Genomic DNA, 22,848 nt, shown 5'->3' on the forward strand with positions numbered 1-22,848 from the left:
CCTCCGGATCTACACCCCTCCCTATCTCTGTAACCTCCTCCAGCCCTACACCCCTCCCTATCTCTGTAACCCCCTCCAGCCCTACACCCCTCCCTATCTCTGTAACCCCCTCCCACCATACACCCCTCCCTATCTCTGTTACCTCCTCCAGCCCTTCCTGCCTCTGTAACCCCCTCCAATGCTACACCCCTCCCCATCTCTGTAACCTCTCCCAGCCCTACACTCCTCCCTATCTCTGTAACCCCCTCCAGCCCTACATCGTCCCTATCTCTGTAACCTCCTCCAGCCCTACACGCCTCCCTATATCTGTAACCCCCTCCAGCGCTACACGCCTCCCTATCTCTGTAACCCCCTCCAGCCCTACACCCCTCCTTATCTCTGTAACCCCTTCCAGCACTACACCTCTCCCTATCTCTGTAACCCCCTCCAGCCCTACACACCTCCCTATCTCTGTAACCTCCTCCTGTCCGACACCCCTCCCTATCTCTGTAACCTTATCCTGTCCTACACCCCTCCCTATCTCTGTAACCTTCTCCAGCACTACACCCCTCCCTATCTCTGTTACCCCCTCTAACCCTACACACCTCCTTATCTCTGTAACCTCCTCCTGTCCTACACCCTTCCCTACCTCTGTTACCCCCTCCAGCCCTACACCCCTCCCAATCTCTATTACTTCCTCCAGGTCTACACCCCTCCCTACCTCTGTAACTCCCTCCAGCCCTACACACCTCCCCATCTCTGTAACCCCCTCCAGCCCTACACACCTCCCTATCTCTGTAACCCCCTCCAGCCCTACACACCTCCTTATCTCTGTAACCTCCTCCTGTCCTACACCCCTCCCTATCTCTGTAACCTACTCCGGACTTACACCCCTCCCTATCTCTGTTACCTCCTCCAGCCCGAGACCCCTCCCTATCTCTGTAACCCCCTCCAGCCCTACACACCTCCCTATCTCTGTAACTCCCTCCAGCCCTACACCCCTCCCAATCTCTATTACTTCCTCCAGATCTACACCGCTCCCTACCTCTGTAACTCCCTCCAGCCATACACACCTCCCTATCTCTGTAACCTCCTCCAGCCCTACACCCCTCCCTATCTCTGTAACCCCCTCCAGTCCTACATCCCTCCCTATCTCTGTAACCGCCTCCAGTCCTACACACATCCCTATCTCTGTAACCCCCTCCCACCTTACACCCCTCCCTATATCCCTAACCAGCTCCAGCCCTACACCAGTCCCTAGCTCTGCAACGCCCTCCAGCCCTACACCCCTCCCTTTCTCTGTAACCTCCTCCAGCCCTACACTCCTCCCTATCTCTTTAACCCCCTCCAGCCCTACACCCTCACTATCTCTGTAACCTCCTCCAGCCCAACACTTCTCCCTATCTCTGTAACCTCCTCCAGTCCTACACTCCTCCCTATCTCTGGAACCCCCTCCAGCCCTACACCATCCCTATTTCTGTAACCTTATCCAGCCCTACACCCCTCCCTATCTCTGTAACCTCCTCCAGCCCTACATTCCTCCATATCTCTTTAACCCCCTGCCCGACAGCACTTCCTTTCTCTCTAACCTCCTCGGGCCCTACACCCCACCCTATCTCTGTAACCTGCTCGCACTAGACCCCTCCCTATCTCTGTCACCTCCTCCAGCCCTACACCCGTCCCTATCTCTGTAAACTCCTCCAGCCATACATCCCTCCCTATCTTTGTAATCTCTTCCAGCCCTACACACCTCCCTATCTCTGTAACCCCCTCCAGCATTAAACCCGTCCCTATCTCTGTAACCTCCTCCAGCCCTACACCCCTCCCTATCTCTGTAACCCCCTCCAGCACTACACCCCTCCCTATCTCTGTAATCTCATCCAGCCCTACACACGTCCCTATCTCTATAACCCCCTCCAGCCTTACACCCCTCCCTATCTCTGTAACTCCCTCCAGCATTACACCCCTCCCTATCTCTGTAACCCCCTCCGACCCTACACAACTCCTTATCTCTGTAACCTCCTCCTGTCCTACACCCCTCCCCATCTCTGTAACCTACTCTGGACTTACACCCCTCCCTATCTCTGTTACCTCCTCCAGCCAGAGACCCCTCCCTATCTCTGTAACCCCCTCCAGCCCTACACACCTCCCTATCTCTGTAACCTCCTCCAGCCCTACACCCCTCCCTATCTCTGTAAACCCCTCCCACCATACACCCCTCCCTATCTCTGTTACCTTCTCCAGCCCTTCCTGCCTCTGTAACCCCCTCCAATGCTACACCCCTCCCTATCTCTGTAACCAGCTCCAGCCCTACACCACTCCCTAGCTCTGTAACTCCCTCCAGCCCTACACCCCTCCCCATCTCTGTAACCTCTTCCAGCCCTACACTCCTCCCTATCTCTGTAACCCCCTCCTGCCCTACACCCTCCCTATCTCTGTGACCTCCTCCAGCCCTACACGCCTCCCTATATCTGTAACCCCCTCCAGCGCTACACCCCTCCCTATCTCTGTAACCCCCTCCAGCCCTACACCCCTCCCTATCTCTGTAACCTTCTCCAGCACTACACCCCTCCCTATCTCTGTTACCCCCTCTAACCCTACACACCTTCCTATCTCTGTAACCCGCTCCAGCCATACACCCTTCCCTACCACTGTAACCTCCTCCAGCTGTACACCCCTCCCTATCTCTGTAACCTCGTCCAGCCCTACACCGCTCCCTATCTCTCTACCCTCCTGCATCACTACACCCCTCCCTGTCATTGTAATCCACTCCAACCCAACACACCTCCCTATCTCTGTAACCCCCTCCAGCCCGACACCATTCCCTATCTCTCGAACCTTCTCCAGCCCTACACCCCTCCCTATCTGTGTAACCGCCTCCAGCCCTACACCCCTCCCTATCTCTGAATCCCCCCTCCAGCCCAACACCCCTCCCTATCTCTGAAACCTCCTCCAGCACGACACCCCTCCCTATCTATGTAACCTCCTCCAGCACTACACGCCTCCCTATGTCTGCAACCTCCTCCGGATCTACACCCCTCCCTATCTCTGTAACCTCCTCCAGCCCTACACTCCTCCCTATCTCTGTAACCCCCTCCAGCCCTACATCCCTCCCTATCTCTGTAACCGCCTCCAGTCCTACACACCTCCCTATCTCTGTAACCCCCTCCCACCTTACAGCCCTCCCTATATCCCTAACCAGCTCCAGCCCTACACCACTCCCTAGCTCTGCCACGCCCTCCCGCCCTACACCCCTCCCTTTCTCTGTAACCTCCTCCAGCCCTACACTCCTCCCTATCTCTTTAACCCCCTCCAGCCCTACACCCTCCCTATATCTGTAACCTCCTCCAGCCCAACACTTCTCCCTATCTCTGTAACCTCCTCCAGCCCTACACTCCTCCCTATCTCTGTAACCCCCTCCAGCCCTACACCATCCCTATCTCTGTAACCTTATCCAGCCCTACACCCCTCCCTATCTCTGTAACCTCCTCCAGCCCTACATTCCTCCATATCTCTTTAACCCCCTGCCCGACAGCACTTCCTTTCTCTCTAACCTCCTCGGGCCCGACACCCCTCCCTATCTCTGTAACCCCCTCCATCCCAACACCCCTCCCTATCTCTGTAACCCCCTACAGCCTTACACCCCTCCCTATCTCTGTAATCTCATCCAGCCCTACACACGTCCCTATCTCTATAACCCCCTCCAGCCTTACACCCCTCCCTATCTCTGTAACCCCCTCCAGCATTACACCCCTCCCTATCTCTGTAACCCCCTCCGACCCTACACAACTCCTTATCTCTGTAACCTCCTCCTGTCCTACACCCCTCCCCATCTCTGTAACCTACTCTGGACTTACACCCCTCCCTATCTCTGTTACCTCCTCCAGCCAGAGACCCCTCCCTATCTCTGTAACCCCCTCCAGCCCTACACCCCTCCCTATCTCTGTAACCTCCTCCAGCCCTACACCCCTCCCTATCTCTGTAACCCCCTCCCACCATACACCCCTCCCTATCTCTGTTACCTCCTCCAGCCCTTCCTGCCGCTGTAACCCCCTCCAATGCTACACCCCTGCCTATCTCTGTAACCAGCTCCAGCCCTACACCACTCCCTAGCTCTGTAACGCCCTCCAGCCCTACACCCCTCCCCATCTCTGTAACCTCTTCCAGCCCTACACTCCTCCCTATCTCTGTAACCCCCTCCTGCCCTACACCCTCCCTATCTCTGTAACCTCCTCCAGCCCTACACGCCTCCCTATATCTGTAACCCCCTCCAGCACTACACCCCTCCCTATCTCTGTAACCCCCTCCAGCCCTACACCCCTCCCTATCTCTGTAACCTTCTCCAGCACTACACCCCTCCCTATCTCTGTTACCCCCTCTAACCCTACACACCTTCCTATCTCTGTAACCCGCTCCAGCCATACACCCTTCCCTACCACTGTAACCTCCTCCAGCTGTACACCCCTCCCTATCTCTGTAACCTCGTCCAGCCCTACACCGCTCCCTATCTCTGTACCCTCCTGCATCACTACACCCCTCCCTGTCATTGTAATCCACTCCAACCCAACACACCTCCCTATCTCTGTAACCCCCTCCAGCCCGACACCATTCCCTATCTCTCGAACCTTCTCCAGCCCTACACCCCTCCTTATCTGTGTAACCGCCTCCAGCCCTACACCCCTCCCTATCTCTGAATCCCCCCTCCAGCCCAACACCCCTCCCTATCTCTGAAACCTCCTCCAGCACGACACCCCTCCCTATCTATGTAACCTCCTCCAGCACTACACGCCTCCCTATGTCTGCAACCTCCTCCGGATCTACACCCCTCCCTATCTCTGTAACCTCCTCCAGCCCTACACTCCTCCCTATCTCTGTAACCCCCTCCAGCCCTACATCCCTCCCTATCTCTGTAACCGCCTCCAGTCCTACACACCTCCCTATCTCTGTAACCCCCTCCCACCTTACACCCCTCCCTATATCCCTAACCAGCTCCAGCCCTACACCACTCCCTAGCTCTGCCACGCCCTCCCGCCCTACACCCCTCCCTTTCTCTGTAACCTCCTCCAGCCCTACACTCCTCCCTATCTCTTTAACCCCCTCCAGCCCTACACCCTCCCTATATCTGTAACCTCCTCCAGCCCGACACTCCTCCCAATCTCTGTAACCCCCTCCAGCCCTACACCATCCTTATCTCTGTAACCTTATCCAGCCCTACACCCCTCCCTATCTCTGTAACCTCCTCCAGTCCTACATTCCTCCATATCTCTTTAAACCCCTGGCCGACAGCACTTCCTTTCTCTCTAACCTCCTCGGGCCCTACACCCCTCCCTATCTCTGTAACCCCCTCCATCCCAACACCCCTCCCTATCTCTGTAACCCCCTCCAGCCTTACACCCCTCCCTATCTCTGTAAACTCCTCCAGCCCTACACCCCTCCCTATCTCTGTAATCTCCTCCAGCCCTACACCCCACCCTATCTCTGTTACCTGCTCGCACTAGACCCCTCCCTATCTCTGTCACCTCCTCCAGCCCTACACCAGTCCCTATCTCTGTAAACTCCTCCAGCCATACATCCCTCCCTATCTTTGTAATCTCTTCCAGCCCTACACCACTCCCTATCTCTGTAACCCCCTCCAGCATTAAACCCGTCCCTATCTCTGTAACCTCCTCCAGCCCTACACCCCTCCCTATCTCTGTAACCCCCTCCAGCCCTACACCCCTCCCTATCTCTGTAACCCCCTCCAGCATTACACCCCTCCCTATCTCTGTAACCCCCTCCGACCCTACACACCTCCTTATCTCTGTAACCTCCTCCTGTCCTACACCCCTCCCTATCTCTGTAACCTACTCTGGACTTACACCCCTCCCTATCTCTGTTACCTCCTCCAGCCAGAGACCCCTCCCTATCTCTGTAACCCCCTCCAGCCCTACACCCCTCCCTATCTCTGTAACCTCCTCCAGCCCTACACCCCTCCCTATCTCTGTAACCCCCTCCCACCATACACCCCTCCCTATCTCTGTTACCTCCTCCAGCCCTTCCTGCCTCTGTAACCACCTCCAATGCTACACCCTTCCCTATCTCTGCAACCAGCTCCAGCCCTACACCACTCCCTAGCTCTGTAACGCCCTCCAGCCCTACACCCCTCCCCATCTCTGTAAGCTCTTCCAGCCCTACACTCCTTCCTATCTCTGTAACCCCCTCCAGCCCTACACCCTCCCTATCTCAGTAACCTCCTCCAGCCCTACACGCCTCCCTAAATCTGTAACCCCCTCCAGCGCTACACCCCTCCCTATCTCTGTAACCCCCTCCAGCCCTACACCCCTCCCTATCTCTGTAACCCCTTCCAGCACTACACCTCTCCCTATCTCTGTAACCCCCTCCAGCCCTACACACCTCCCTATCTCTGTAACCTCCTCCTATCTGACACCCCTCCCTATCTCTGTAACCTTATCCTGTCCTACACCCCTCCCTATCTCTGTAACCTTCTCCAGCACTACACCCCTCCCTATCTCTGTTACCCCCTCTAACCCTACACACCTCCCTATCTCTGGAACCCGCTCCAGCCATACACCCTTCCCTACCACTGTAACCTCCTCCAGCTGTACAACCCTCCCTATCTCTGTAACCTCGTCCAGCCCTACACCGCTCCCTATCTCTGTAACCTCCTGCATCACTACACCCCTCCCTGTCATTGTAATCCACTCCAACCCAACACACCTCCCTATCTCTGTAACCCCCTCCAGTCCTACACCCTCCCTATCTCTGTAACACCCTCCAGCCCTACACCATTCCCTATCTCTCGAACCTTCTCCAGCCCTACACCCCTCCCTATCTCTGAATCCCCCCTCCAGCCCAACACCCCTCCCTATCTCTGAAACCTCCTTCAGCACGACACCCCTCCCTATCTCTGTAACCTCCTCCAGCCCTACGTCCCTCCTATCTCTGTAACCTCCTCCAGCCCTACACCACTCCCTATCTCTGCAGCCTCCTCCAGCCCTCCACCCATCCCTATCTCTGGAACCTCCTCCAGCCCTACACCCCTTCCTATCTCTATAACCACCTCCAGCACTACACCACTCCCTGTCTCTGTAAACCCCTCCAACCCTACACACCTCCCTATCTCTGTAACCCGCTCCAGCCGTACACCCTTCCCTACCACTGTAACCTCCTCCAGCTCTACACCCCTCCCTATCTCTGTAACCTCCTACAGCCCCACATCCATTCCTATCGATGTAACCTCCTCCAGCCCTACACCGCTCCCTATCTCTGTAACCTCCTCCATCACTACACCCCTCCCTGTCATTGTAACCCACTCCAACCCAACACACCTCCCTATCTCTGTAACCCACGCCAGTCCTACACCCTCCCTATCTCTGCAACCCCCTCCAGCCCTACACCATTCCCTATCTCTCGAACCTTCTCCAGCCCTACACTCCTCCCTATCTCTGGAACCCCCTCCAGCCCTACACCCCTCCCTATCTCTGAATCCCCCCTCCAGCCCAACACCCCTCCCTATCTCTGAAACCTCCTCCAGCACGACACCCCTCCCTATCTCTGTCACCTCCTCCAGCCCTACACGCCTCCCTATGTCTGCAACCTCCTCCGGATCTACACCCCTCCCTATCTCTGTAACCTCCTCCAGCCCTACACCCCTCCCTATCTCTGTAACCCCCTCCAGCCCTACATCCCTCCCTATCTCTGTAACCGCCTCCAGTCCTACACACCTCCCTATCTCTGTAACCCCCTCCCACCTTACACCCCTCCCTATATCCCTAACCAGCTCCAGCCCTACACCACTCCCTAGCTCTGCAACGCCCTCCAGCCCTACACCCCTCACTTTCTCTGTAACCTCCTCCAGCCCTACACTCCTCCCTATCTCTTTAACCCCCTCCAGCCCTACACCCTCCCTATCTCTGTAACCTCCTCCAGCCCAACACTTCTCCCTATCTCTGTAACCTCCTCCAGCCCTACACTCCTCCCTATCTCTGGAACCCCCTCCAGCCCTACACCATCCCTATCTCTGTAACCTTATCCAGCCCTACACCCCTCCCTATCTCTGTAACCTCTTCCAGCCCGACATTCCTCCATATCTCTTTAACCCCCTGCCCGACAGCACTTCCTTTCTCTCTAACCTCCTCGGGCCCTGCACCCCTCCCTATCTCTGTAACCCACTCCATCCCAACACCCCTCCCTATCTCTGTAACCCCCTCCAGCCTTACACTCCTCCCTATCTCTGTATACTCCTCCAGACCTACACCCCTCCCTATCTCTGTAATCTCCTCCAGCCCTACACCCCACCCTATCTCTGTAACCTGCTCGCACTAGACCCCTCCCTATCTCTGTCACCTCCTCCAGCCCTACACCCATCCCTATCTCTGTAAACTCCTCCAGCAATACATCCCTCCCTATCTTTGTAATATCTTCCAGCCCTACACCCCTCCCTATCTCTGTAACCCCCTCCAGCATTAAACCCGTCCCTATCTCTGTAACTTCCTCCAGCCCTACACCCCTCCCTATCTCTGTAACCCCCTCCAGCACTACACACCTCCCTATCTCTGTAATCTCATCCAGCCCTACACACGTCCCTATCTCTGTAACCCCCTCCGACCCTACACACCTCCTTATCTCTGTAACCTCGTCCTGTCCTACACCCCTCCCTATCTCTGTAACCTACTCCGGACTTACACCCCTCCCTATCTCTGTAACCCCCTCCAGCCCTACACCCCTCCCTATCTCTGTAACCTCCTCCAGCCCTACACCCCTCCCTATCTCTGTAACCCCCTCCCACCATACACCCCTCCCTATCTCTGTTACCTCCTCCAGGCCTTCCTGCCTCTGTAACCCCCTCCAATGCTACACCCCTCCCTATCTCTGTAACCAGCTCCAGCCCTACACCACTCCCTAGCTCTGTAACGCCCTCCAGCCCTACACCCCTCCCCATCTCTGTAACCTCTTCCAGCCCTACACTCCTCCCTATCTCTGTAACCCCCTCCAGCCCTATATCCTCCCTATCTCTGTAACCTCCTCCAGCCCTACACGCCTCCCTATATCTGTAACCCCCTCCAGCGCTACACCCCTCCCTATCTCTGTAACCCCCTCCAGCCCTACACCCCTCCCTATCTCTGTAACCCCTTCCAGCACTACACCTCTCCCTATCTCTGTAACCCCCTCCAGCCCTACACACCTCCCTATCTCTGTAACCTCCTCCTGTCCGACACCCCTCCCTATCTCTGTAACCTTATCCTGTCCTACACCCCTCCCTATCTCTGTAACCTTCTCCAGCACTACACCCCTCCCTATCTCTGTTACCCCCTCTAACCCTACACACCTCCTTATCTCTGTAACCTCCTCCTGTCCTACACCCTTCCCTACCTCTGTTACCCCCTCCAGCCCTACACCCCTCCCAATCTCTATTACTTCCTCCAGGTCTACACCCCTCCCTATCTCTGTAACTCCCTCCAGCCCTACACACCTCCCTATCTCTGTAACCCCCTCCAGCCCTACACCCCTCCCTATCTCTGGAACCCCCTCCAGTGCTACACCCCTCCCTATCTCTGTAACCCCCTCCAGCCCTACACCCCTCCCTATCTCTATAACCCCGTCCAGCACTACACCCCTCCCAATCTCTATTACTTCCTCCAGATCTACACCCCTCCCTACTTCTGTAACTCCCTCCAGCCCTACACACCTCCCTATCTCTGTAACCCCCTCCAGCCCTACACACCTCCCTATCTCTGTAACCCCCTCCAGCCCTACACACCTCCTTATGTCTGTAACCTCCTCCTGTCCTACACCCCTCCCTATCTCTGTAACCTACCCCGGACTTACACCCCTCCCTATCTCTGTTACCTCCTCCAGCCCGAGACCTCTCCCTATCTCTGTAACCCCCTCCAGCCCTACACACCTCCCTATCTCTGTAACTCCCTCCAGCCCTACACACCTCCCTATCTCTGTAACCCCCTCCAGCCCTACAGCCCTCTCTATCTCTGGAACCTCCTCCTGTCCTACACCCCTCCCTATCTGTCTAACCCCCTCCAGTCCGACACCCCTCCCTACCTCTGTTACACCCTCCAGCCCTACACCCCTCCCAATCTCTATTACTTCCTCCAGATCTACACCGCTCCCTACCTCTGTAACTCCCTCCAGCCATACACACCTCCCTATCTCTGTAACCCCCTCCAGCCCTACACCCCTCCCTATCTCTGTAACCCCCTCCAGCCCTACACACCTCCCTATCTCCGTAACCCCAATGTATTTTAGGAGATAGGGAAGGAAAAAAGAAAGGTTGTGGCAGCATTGATCAAAGATAATTTTACAGTCCTACAGAGGGTCGATATACTACAGGGTTCAAAAACTGAATGTATTTCGGTTAGAATTAAGTAGCAGAAAAGGATCGGTTACATTGCTGGCTGTTTACTCTAGACCCTCAAATAGTGAGAAGATAGAGGAACAAATCTGTAAATTTCATAGAAATATAAAAATAATCGTGGTAAGAATAGGTGACTTCAATTACCCTAGACAAACTGTTTATTTGTTCACGGGATGTGGGCGTTGCTAGCAAAGCCAGCATTTATTGCCCATCCCTAACTGTCTTGAGATGGTGGTGGTGAACCGCCTTCTTGAACTGCTGCATTCCGTGCAGTGAAGGTGCTCCCACAGTGCGCACTTTGTTGCAGTGGTATTGTATATCTGAGTGGCTTGCTAGGCCATTTCAGAGGGCAGTTAAGATTCAACCACATTGCTGTGGTTCTGCAGTCCGGACAGGCCGGGTAAGTTTACAGCGCAGAAGGAGGCCATTGCGACCCATCGTGTCCGCGCCGGCCGACAAAGAGCCGCACGGCCCTTGGTCAGCAGTCCTGAATGTTACATATAAACCCATGAACAATGAACAATGGCGGAAAGGCAAAGAGCATCTGGCCCCACCCAGTCCGCCCACACAACTGTGACACCCCTTATACTGAAACATTCTACACTCCACCCCAACCGGAGCCATGTGATCTCCTGGGAGAGGCAAAAACCAGATAAAAACCCAGGACAATTGCGGGAAAAAAATCTGGGAAAATTCCTCTCCAACCCATCCAGGCGATCAAAACTAGTCCAGGAGATCACCCTGGCCGTATTCGATCCCCTGCAGTACTTACCATAGTTTCTGCGCCAGCCAACAAGAGATTATCCAGTCTAATCCTAATTACCAGCTCCCAGTCCGTAACCCTGCAGCTTACGGCACTTTAAGTGCCCATCCAAGCACCTTTTAAATGTGGTGAGGGTTTCTGCATCCAGCACCCTTCCAGGCAGTGAGTTCCAGACCCCCACAACCCTCTGCGTGAAGAAGCCTTCCTCAAATTCCCTCTAAACCTTCCACCAACCACCTTTAACGATGCCCCCTTGTAATAGACCCCTCCACCAATGGAAATAGGCCCTTGCTATCCACTATATCCAGGCCCCTCAACATTTTGTACACCTCAATGAGGTCTCCTCTCAACCTCCTCTGTTCTAATGAGAACAAACCCAGCCTATCCAATCTGTCCTCATAGCTAAGGTTCTCCATTCCACGCAGCATCCTAGTAAATCTCCTCTGCACCCTCTCGAGTGCAATCACATCCTTCCTATAATACGGCGACCAGAACTGCATGCAGTACTCTAGCTGTGGCCGAACATAACCTCCCTGTTCTTGTATTCTATGCCTCGTGGCCAATAAAGGCAAGCATTCCGTATGCCTTCTAAACCGCCTTATTCACCTGGCCTGCTACTTTCAGGGATCTGTGGACAAGCATTCCAAGGTCCCTAGGTTTCTGAGAGAAGCAAGAATAGAGATAGCAGAAGCTCTGACCACAATCTTTCATTGCTCCTTGGATATGGAGCAAGGAGCAATGTAGTCCTTACTACTAGGGGGATCAAGGGGTATGGCGAGAAAGCAGGAATGGGATACTGAGATTGCATGTTCAGCCATGAACTCATTGAATGGCGGTGCAGGCTGGAAGGGCCGAATGGCCTACTCCTGCACCTATTGTCTATGTTTCTAAGTTTTTATAATCCCCTCCTGCCCTACATCCCTCCCTATCTCTGTAATCCCCTCCAGCCCAACTCCCCTCCTTTTCTCTGTAACCTTCTCCAGCCCGAGACACCTCCCTATCTCTGCAACACTCTCCAGCCATAACCCCCTTCCTATCTCTGTAACCTCCTCCAGCCCTACACCCTCTATTCTCTGCAACACCCTCCAGCCCTATACCGCCCCCCCCATCTCTGTAACCCCCTTCAGCCCTGCACCCCTCCGTATCCCTGCAACCTCCTCCAGCCCTACACCGCTCCCTGTCCTTGTAACCTCCTCCGGACTTACTCCCCTCCATATCTGTAACACCCTCCAGCCCTACACCCCTCCCTATCTCTGTCAGTTCCTCCTGTCCTACACCCCTCCCTATCTCTGTAACCTACTCCGGACTTACACCCCTCCCTATCTCTGTTACCTCCTCCAGCCCGAGACCCCTCCCTATCTCTGGAACCCCCTCCAGCCCTATACCCCTCGCTATCTCTGTAACCTCCTCCAGCCCTACACCCCTCCCTATCTCTGTAACCTCCTCCAGCCCTACACCCCTCCCTATCTCTGTAACCTCCTCCAACCCTACACTCCTCCCAATCTCCCAAACCACCTCCAGCCCTACACCGCTCCCTGTCTCTGTAACCTCCTCCGGACTTACTCCCCTCCCTATCTCTGCAACCTCCTCCAGCCCTACACCGCTCCCTGTCCTTGTAACCTCCTCCGGACTTACTCCCCTCCCTATCTCTGTAACACCCTCCAGCCCTACACCCCTCCCTATCTCTGTAAGCTCCTCCTGTCCTACACCCCTCCCTATCTCTGTAACCTACTCCAGACTTACACCCCTCCCTATCTCTGTTACCTCCTCCAACCCGAGATACCTCCCTATCTCTGTAACCACCTCCAGCCCTATACCCCTCCCTATCTCTGTAACCTCCTCCAGCCCTACACCCTTCCCTATCTCTGTAATCCACTTCCACCGTACACCCCTCCCTATCTCTGTAACCTCCTCCAGCCCTTCCTGCCTCTGAAACCCCCTCCAATGCTACACCCCCCCCATCTCGGAAACCCCTCCAGCCCTACACCTAACCCTACAACCCTAACCCTAACCCTAACCCTAACCCTCCCTATCTCTGTAACCTCCTCCAGCCCTACACTCCTCCCTATATCTGTAACCTCCACCAGCCCTACACCCCTCCCTATCTCTGTAACCTCCTCCGGACCTACACCCCTCCCGATCTCCCGAAATACCTCCAGCCCTACACCGCCACCCCCATCTCTGTAACCTCCTCCAGCACTACACCCCTCCCTATCTCTGTAACCCCCTCCAAACCTACACCTCTCTCTATCTCTGTAACCTCCTCCATCCCTACACCCCTCCCTATCTCTGTAACCTACTCCAGCCCTACACCCTCCCTATCTCTGTAAACCCTCCAGCCCTACATCTCTCCCTATCTCTGTCACCCACTCCAACCCTAAGCCTCTCCCTATCTCTGTACCACCCTCCAGCTCTACACTCCTCCCTATCTCCCGAACCACCTCCAGCCCTACGCCCCTCCCTATCTCTGTAACACTCTCCAGCCCTACACCGCCCCCCCATCTCTGTAAGCTCCTCCAGCACTACACCCCTCCCTATATCTGTAACCTCCACCAGCCCTACACCCCTCCCTATCTCTGTAACCTCCTCCGGACCTACACCCCTCCCGATCTCCCGAAATACCTCCAGCCCTACACCGCCACCCCCATCTCTGTAACCTCCTCCAGCACTACACCCCTCCCTATCTCTATAACCTCCTCCAGCCCTACACTCCTCCCTATCTCTGTAACCTTCGCCAGCCCGAGACACCTCCCTTTCTCTGTAACACTCTCCAGCCCTAACCTCCTCCCTATCTCTGTAACACACTCCAGCCCTATACCGTCCCCCCATCTCTGTAACTCCCTCCAGCCCTGCACCCCTCCCTAACTCTGCAACCTCCTCCAGCTCTACACCCCTCCCTATCTCTGTAACCTCCTCCAGCCGTACACCCTCCCTATCTCTGTAACACACTCCAGCCTATACCGCCCCCCCCCCATCTCTGTAACCCCCTCCAGCCCTGCACCCCTCCCTATCTCTGAAACCTCCTCCAGCCCTACACCCCTCCCTATCTCTGTAACCCCCTCCAGCCTTACATCCCTCCCTATCTCTGTAACCCACTCCAGCACTACACCCCTCCCTATCTCTGTAACCCCCTCCAGCCCTACACCCTCCCTATCTCTGTAACACTCTCCAGCCATACACCTCTCCCTAGCTCTGTAACCCCCTTCAGCCCTACACCCCTCCCTATCTCTGTAACCCCCTCCAGCCTTACACGCCTCCCTATCTCTGTATCCCCCTCCAGCCTTACACCCCTCCCTATCTCTGTAACACTCTCCAGCCCTACACCACCCCCCATCTCTGTAACCTCCTCCAGCACTACACCGCTCCCTATTTCTGTAGCCTCCACCAGCCCTACACCCCGACCCCATCTCTGTAACCTCCTCCAGCCCTACACCCCTCCCTATCTCTGTAACCCCCTCCAACCCTACACTCCTCCCAATCTCCCAAACGACCTCCAGCCCTACACCCCTCCCTATCTCTGTAACTCCCTCCAGCCCTACAGCGCTCCCTGTCTCTGTAACTTCCTCCGGACTTACTCCCCTCCCTATCTCTGTAACACCCTCCAGCCCAACACCCCTCCCTATCTCTGTAAGCTCCTCCTATCCTACACCCCTCCCTATCTCTGTAACCTACTCCAGACTTACACCCCTCCCTATCTCTGTTACATCCTTCAGCCCTTCCTGCCTCTGTAACCCCCTCCAATGCTACACCCCTCCCTATCTCTGAAACCCCTCCAGCCCTACACCCCTCCCTATCTCTGTAACCTCCTCCAGCCCGACACTCCTCCCTATCTCTGTAACCTCCTCCAGCCATACACCCCTCCCTATCTCTGTAACCTCCTCCAGACCTACACCTCTCTCTATCTCTGTAACCTCCTCCATCCCTACACCCTCCCCATCTCTGTAACCTCCTCCTGTCCTACACCCCTCCCTATCTCTGTAACCTCCTCCTGTCCTACACCCCTCCCTATCTCTGTAACCCCCTCCAGCCCTACACCCCTCCCTACCTCTGTTACACCCTCCAGTTCTACGCCCCTCCCAATCTCTATTACTTCCTCCAGCTCTACACCCCTCCCTATCTCTGTAATCCCCTCCAGCCCTACACACCTCCCTATCTCTGTAACCCCCTCCTGCCCTACACACCTCCCTATCTCTGTAACCCCCTCCAGCCCTAATCCCCTCCCTATCTCTGTAATCCCCTCCAGCCCTACACCCCTCCCTATCTCTGAAACCTCCTACAGCCCGACACCCCTCCCCATCTCTGAAACCTCCTCCAGCCCTACACCCCTCCCTATCTCTGTAACCCCCTCCAGCCTTACATCCCACCCTATCTCTGTAACCCACACCAGCACTACACCACTCCCTATCTCTGTAACCCCCTCCAGCCCTACACCCTCCCTATCTCTGTAACACTCTCCAGCCATACACCTCTCCCTATCTCTGTAACCCCCTTCAGCCCTACACCCCTCCCTATCTCTGTAACCCCCTCCAGCCTTACACCCCTCCCTATCTCTGTATCCCCCTCCAGCCTTACACCCCTCCCTATCTCTGTAACACTCTCCAGCCCTACACCCCCCCCATCTCTGTAACCTCCTCCAGCACTACACCGCTCCCTATTTCTGTAACCTCCACCAGCCCTACACCCCGCCTCCATCTCTGTAACCTCCTCCAGCCCTACACCCCTCCCTATCTCTGTAACCCCCTCCAACCCTACACTCCTCCCAATCTCCCAAACGACCTCCAGCCCTACACCCCTCCCTATCTCTGTAACTCCCTCCAGCCCTACAGCGCTCCCTGTCTCTGTAACTTCCTCCGGACTTACTCCCCTCCCTATCTCTGTAACAACCTCCAGCCCAACAACCCTCCCTATCTCTGTAAGCTCCTCCTATCCTACACCCCTCCCTATCTCTGTAACCTACTCCAGACTTACACCCCTCCCTATCTCTGTTACCTCCTTCAGCCCTTCCTGCCTCTGTAACCCCCTCCAATGCTACACCCCTCCCTATCTCTGAAACCCCTCCAGCCCTACACCCCTCCCTATCTCTGTAACCTCCTCCAGCCCTACACTCCTCCCTATCTCTGTAACCTCCTACAGCCATACATCCCTCCCTATCTCTGTAACCTCCTCCAGACCTACACCTCTCTCTATCTCTGTAACCTCCTCCATCCCGACACCCTCCCCATCTCTGTAAACCCTCCAGCCCTACATCTCTCCCTATCTCTGTCACCCCCTCCAACCCTACACCTCTCCCTATCTCTGTACCACCCTCCAGCTCTACACCCCTCCCTATCTCCCTAACCACCTCCAGCCCTACGCCCCTCCCTATCTCTGTAACACTCTCCACCCCTACAGCGCCCCCCCCCATCTCTGTAACCTCCTCCAGCACTACACCCCTCCCTATATCTGTAACCTCCACCAGGCGTACACCCCTCCCTATCTCTGTAACCTCCTCCAGCACTACACCCCTCCCTATATCTGTAACCTCCACCAGGCGTACACCCCTCCCTATCTCTGTAACCTCCTCCGGACCTACACCCCTCCCTATCTCCCTAAATATCTCCAGGCCTACACCCCCCCGCCCCATCTCTGTAACCTCCTCCAGCACTACACCCCTCCCTATCTCTGTAACCTCCTCCAGCCCTACACCCCTCCCTATCTCTGTAACCTCCTCCAGTCCTAGATCCCTCCCTAGCTCTGTAACCTTCTCCAGCCCGAGACACTTCCCTATCTCTGTAACACTCTCCAGCCCTATACCGCACCCCCGCAATCTCTGTAACCCCCTCCAGCCCTAACCCCCTCCCTAACTATGCAACCTCCTCCAGCCCTACATCCCTCCCTATCTCTGTAACCTCCTCCAGCCCGATACCCTCCCTATCTCTGTAACACTCTCCAGCACTATACCGCACCCCGCCATCTCTGTAACCCCCTCCAGCCCTGCACCCCTCCCAATCTCTGTAACCTCCTCCAGCCCTACACCACACCCTGTCTCTGTAATCTCCTCCGGACTTACTCCCCTCCCTATCTCTGTAACACCCTCCAGCCCTACACCCCTCCCTATCTCTGTAAGTTCCTCCTGTCCTACACCCCCCCCTATCTCTGTAACCTACTCCGGACTTACACCCCTCCCTACATCTGTTACCTCCTCCAGCCCGAGACACCTCCCTTTCTCTGGATCTCCCTCCAGCCCTATACCCCTCCCTATCACTGTAACCTCCTCCAGCCCTACACCCCTCCCTATCTCTGTAACCCCCTCAAACCCTACACCCCTCCCAATCTCCCAACCCACCTCTAGCCCTACATCCCTCCCTATCTCTGTAACCCCCTCCAACCCTACACCGCTCCCTGTCTCTGTAACCTCCTCCGGACTTACTCCACTCCCTACCTCTGTAACACCCTCCAGCCCTACACCTCTCCCTATCGCTGTAAGCTCCTCCTGTCCTACACCCCTCCCTATCTCTGTAACCTACTCCGGACTTACACCCCTCCCTATCTCTGTTACCTCCTCCAACCCGAGACCCCTCCCTATCTCTGCAACCACATCCAGCCCTATACCCCTCCCTATCTCTGTCACCTCCTCCAGCCTTTCCTGCCTCTGTAACCCCCTCCAGCCCTACACCCCTCACTATCTCTGTAACCCCCTCCAGCCTTACACCCCTCCCATCTCTGTATCCCCCTCCAGCCTTACACCTCTCCCTATCTCTGTAACACTCTCCAGCCCTACATCCCTACCGTCTCTGTAACCTCCTCCAGCCCTACACCCCTCCCTATCTCTGTAACCCCCTCCAACCCGACACTCCTCCCAAACTCCCAAACCATCTCCAGACCTACACCCCTCCCTATCTCTGTAACCTCCTCCAGCCCTACACCGCTCCCTGTCTCTGTAACCTCCTCCGGACTTACTCCCCTCCCTATCTCTGCAACACCCTCCAGCCCTACACCCCTCCCTATCTCTGTAAGCTCCTCCTATCCTACCCCCTCCCTATCTCTGTAACCTACTCCGGACTTACACCCCTCCCTATCTCTGTTACCTCCTCCAACCAGAGACCCCTCCCTATCTCTGTAACCCCCTCCAGCCCTACACCCTCCCTATCTCTGTAAACTCCTTCAGCCCTACACCCCTCCCTATCTCTGTAACCTCCTCCAGCCCTACACCCCTCCCTATCTCTGTAACCCCCTCCAAACCTACACCCCTCCCAATCTCCCAAACCACCTCCAGCCCTACACCCTCCCTATCTCTGTAACCTCCTCCAGCCCTACACCCCTCCCTATCTCTGTAACCTCCTCCAGCCCTACACACCTCCATATCTCTGTAGCCCCCTACAGCCCTACAACCCTCCCGATGTCTGGAATCCCCTCCAGCCCGACACACCTCCCTATCTCTGTAATCCCCTCCTGCCCTACACACCATCTATCTCTGTAACCCCCTCCAGCCATACTCCCCACCCTATCTCTGTAACCCCCTCCAGCCCTAAACCCCTCCCTATCTCTGAAACCTCCTACAGCCCGACACCCCTCCCCATCTCTGTAACCCCCTCCAGCCCTACACCCCTCCCTATCTCTGTAACCCCCTCCAGCCTTACATCCCTCCCTATCTCTGTAACCCACTCCAGCACTACACCCCTCCCTATCTCTGTAACCCCCTCCAGCCCTACACCCTACCTATCACTGTAACACTCTCCAGCCATACACCTCTCCCTATCTCTGTAAACCCCTTCAGCCCTACACCCCTCCCTATCTCTGTAACCCCCTCCAGCCTTACACCCCTCCCTATCTCTGTAACACTCTCCAGCCCTACACCCCCCCCATCTCTGTAACCTCCTCCAGCACGACACCGCTCCCTATTTCTGTAACCTCCACCAGCCCTACACCCCGCCCCCATCTCTGTAACCTCCTCCAGCCCTACACCCCTCCCTATCTCTGTAACCATTCCAACCCTACACTCCTCCCAATCTCCCAAACGACCTCCAGCCCTACACCCCTCCCTATCTCTGTAACCCCCTCCAGCCCTACACCGCTCCCTGTCTCTGTAACTTCCTCCAGACTTACTCCCCTCCTTATCTCTGTAACACCCTCCAGCCCTACACCCCTCCCTATCTCTGTAAGCTCCTCCTATCCTACACCCCTCCCTATCTCTGTAACCTACTCCAGACTTACACCCCTCCCTATCTCGGTTACCTCCTCCAACCCGAGACCCCTCCCTATCTCTGTAACCACGTCCAGCCCTATACCCCTCCCTATCTCTGTAACCTCCTCCAGCCCTACATCCTTCCCTATCTCTGTAACCCCCTTCCACCGTACACCCCTCCCTATCTATGTAACCTCCTCCAGCCCTTCCTGCCTCTGTAACCCCCTCCAATGCTACACCCCTCCCTATCTCTGAAACCCCTCCAGCCCTACACCCCTCCCTATCTCTGTAACCTCCTCCAGCCCTACACTGCTCCCTATCTCTGTAACCTCCTCCATCCCTACACCCTCCCCATCTCTGTAAACCCTCCAGTCCTACATCTCTCCCTATCTCTGTCACCCCCTCCAACCCTACACCTCTCCCTATCTCTGTACCACCCTCCAGCTCTACACCCCTCCCTATCTCCCGAACCACTTCCAGCCCTACGCCCCTCCCTATCACTGTAACACTCTCCACCCCTACACCGCCCCCCCATCTCTGTAACCTCCTCCAGCACTACATCCCTCCCTATATCTGTAACCTCCACCAGCCCTACACCCGTCCCTATCTCTGTAACCTCCTCCGGACCTAGACCCCTCCCTATCTCTGTAACCTTCTCCAGCCCGAGACACCTCCCTATCTCTGTACCACTCTGCAGCCCTATACCACCCCCCGCCATCTCTGTAACCCCCTCCAGCCCTGCACCCCTCCCAATCTCTGTAACCTCCTCCAGCCCTACACCGCTCCCTGTCTCTGTAACCTCCTCCGGACTTACTCCCCTCCCTATCTCTGTAACACCCTCCAGCCCTACACCCCTCCCTATCTCTGTAAGTTCCTCCTGTCCTACACCCCCCCCTATCTCTGTAACCTACTCCGGACTTACACCCCTCCCTACCTCTGTTACCTCCTCCAGCCCGAGACCCCTCCCTTTCTCTGGATCTCCCTCCAGCCCTATACCCCTCCCTCTCACTGTAACCTCCTCCAGCCCTACACCCTTCCCGATCTCTGTAACCTCCTCCAGCCCGACACCCCTCCCTATCTCTGTAACCTCCTCCAGCCCTACACCCCTCCCTATCTCTGTAACCCCCTCAAACCCTACACCCCTCCCAATCTCCCAACCCACCTCTAGGCCTACATCCCTCCCTATCACTGTAACCCCCTCCAACCCTACACCGCTCCCTGTCTCTGTAACCTCCTCCGGACTTACTCCCCTCCCGATCTCTGTAACACCCACCAGCCCTACACCCGTCCCTATCTCTGTAAGTTCCTCCTGTCCTACACCCCCCCCTATCTCTGTAACCTACTCCGGACTTACACCCCTCCCTATCTCTGTTACCTCCTCCAACCTGAGACCCTTCCCTATCTCTGCAACCACCTCCAGCCCTATACCCCTTCCTATCTCTGTCACCACCTCCAGCCTTTCCTGCCTCTGTAACCCCCTCCAGCCCTACACCCCTCCCTATCTCTGTAACCCCCTCCAGCCTTACACCCCTCCCTATCTCTGTATCCCCCTCCAGCCTTACACCTCTCCCTATCTCTGTAACACTCTCCAGCCCTACACCCCCACCATCTCTGTAAACTCCTCCAGCCCTACACCCCTCCCTATCTCTGTAACCCCCTCCAACCCTACACTCCTCCCAAACTCCCAAACCATCTCCAGCCCTACACACCTCCCTATCTCTGTAACCCCCTCCAGCCCTACACCGCTCCCTGTCTCTGTAACCTGCTCCGGACTTACTCCCCTCCCTATCTCTGCAACACCCTCCAGCCCTACACCCCTCCCTATCTCCTAAGCTCCTCCTATCCTACACCCCTCCCTATCTCTGTAACCTACTCCGGACTTACACCCCTCCCTATCTCTGTTACCTCCTCCAACCCGAGACCCTCCCTATCTCTGTAACCCCCTCCAGCCCTACACCCTCCCTATCTCTGTAAACTCCTCCAGCCCTACACCCCTCCCTATCTCTGTAACCTCCTCCAGCCCTACACCCCTTCCTATCTCTAACCCTCTCCAAACCTACACCCCTCCCAATCTCCCAAACCACCTCCAGCCCTACACCCCTCCCTATCTCTGTAACCCCCTCCAGCCCTACACCCCTCCCTACCTCTGTAACCCCCTTCCAGCACTACAACCTTCCCTATCTCTGTAACCCCCTCCAACCCGACACAGCTCCCGATCTCTGTAACCTCCTCCAGCCCTACACCACTCCCTATCTCTGTAACCCCCTCCAGCCCTACACCCCTCCCTATCTCTGTAACTCGCTCCAGCCCTACACACCTCCCTATCTCTGTAACTCCCTCCAGCCTTTCACCCCTCCCGATCTCTGTATCCCCCTCCAGCCTTACACCCCTTCCTATCTCTGTAACCCCCTCCAGCCTTACACCCCTCCCGATCTCTGTAACCCCTTCCAGCCCTACACACCTCCCTATCTCTGTAACGCCCTCCTGCCCTGCACACCTCCCTATCTCTGTAACCCGCTCCAGCCCTACACCCCTCCCTATCTCTGTAACCCTCTCCAGCCCTACACCCTTCCTATCTCTGTAGCCCCCTTCAGCCCTACACCCCTCCCTATCTCTGCAACCCCCTCCAGCCTTACACCCCTCCCTATCTCTGTAACCCGCTCCAGCCCTACACCCCTCCCTATCTCTGAAACCTCCTACAGCGCTACACCCCTCCCTATCTCTGTAACCCCCACCAGCCCAACACCCTCCCTATCTCTGTAACCCCCTCTAGCCCTACACCCCTCCCTATCTCTGTAACCTACTCCGGACTTACACCCCTCCCTATCTCTGTTACCTCCTCCAACCCGAGACCCCTCCCTATCTCTGTAACCCTCTCCAGCCCTAACCCCCCTCCCTATCTCTGTAACCTCCTCCTATTCTACACCCCTCCCTTTCTCTGTAACCACCTCCAGCCCTACACCCCTCCCTATCTCTGTAACCTCCTCCTGTCCTACACCCCTCCCTATCTCTGTAACCCCCTCCAGCCCTACACCCCTCCCTACCTCTGTAACCCCCTTCCAGCACTACAACCTTCCCTATCTCTGTAACCCCCTCCAGCCCTCCACACCTCCCTATCTCAGTAACCCCCTCCTGCCCTACACCCCTTCCTATCTCTGTAACCCCCTCCAGCCCTACTCCCCTCCCTATCTCTGTAACCCCCTCCAGCCCGAGACCCCTCCCTATCTCTGTTACCTCCTCCAGCCCAAAACACCTCCCTATCTCTGTAACCCTCTCCAGCCCTAACCCCCCTCCCTATCTCTGTAACCTACTCCTGTTCTACACCCCTCCCAATCTCTGTAACCTCCTCCAGCCCTACACCGCTCCCTGTCTCTGTAACCTCCTCCGGACTTACACCCCTCCCTACCTCTGTTACCTCCTCCAGCCCGAGACCCCTCCCTTTCTCTGGATCTCCCTCCAGCCCTATACCCCTCCCTCTCACTGTAACCTCCTCCAGCCCTACACCCTTCCCGATCTCTGTAACCTCCTCCAGCCCGACACCCCTCCCTATCTCTGTAACCTCCTCCAGCCCTA

The sequence above is a fragment of the Pristiophorus japonicus genome, chromosome 7 (assembly GCF_044704955.1).
Source record: "Pristiophorus japonicus isolate sPriJap1 chromosome 7, sPriJap1.hap1, whole genome shotgun sequence".
In the NCBI taxonomy this organism is placed as follows: domain Eukaryota; kingdom Metazoa; phylum Chordata; class Chondrichthyes; family Pristiophoridae; genus Pristiophorus; species Pristiophorus japonicus.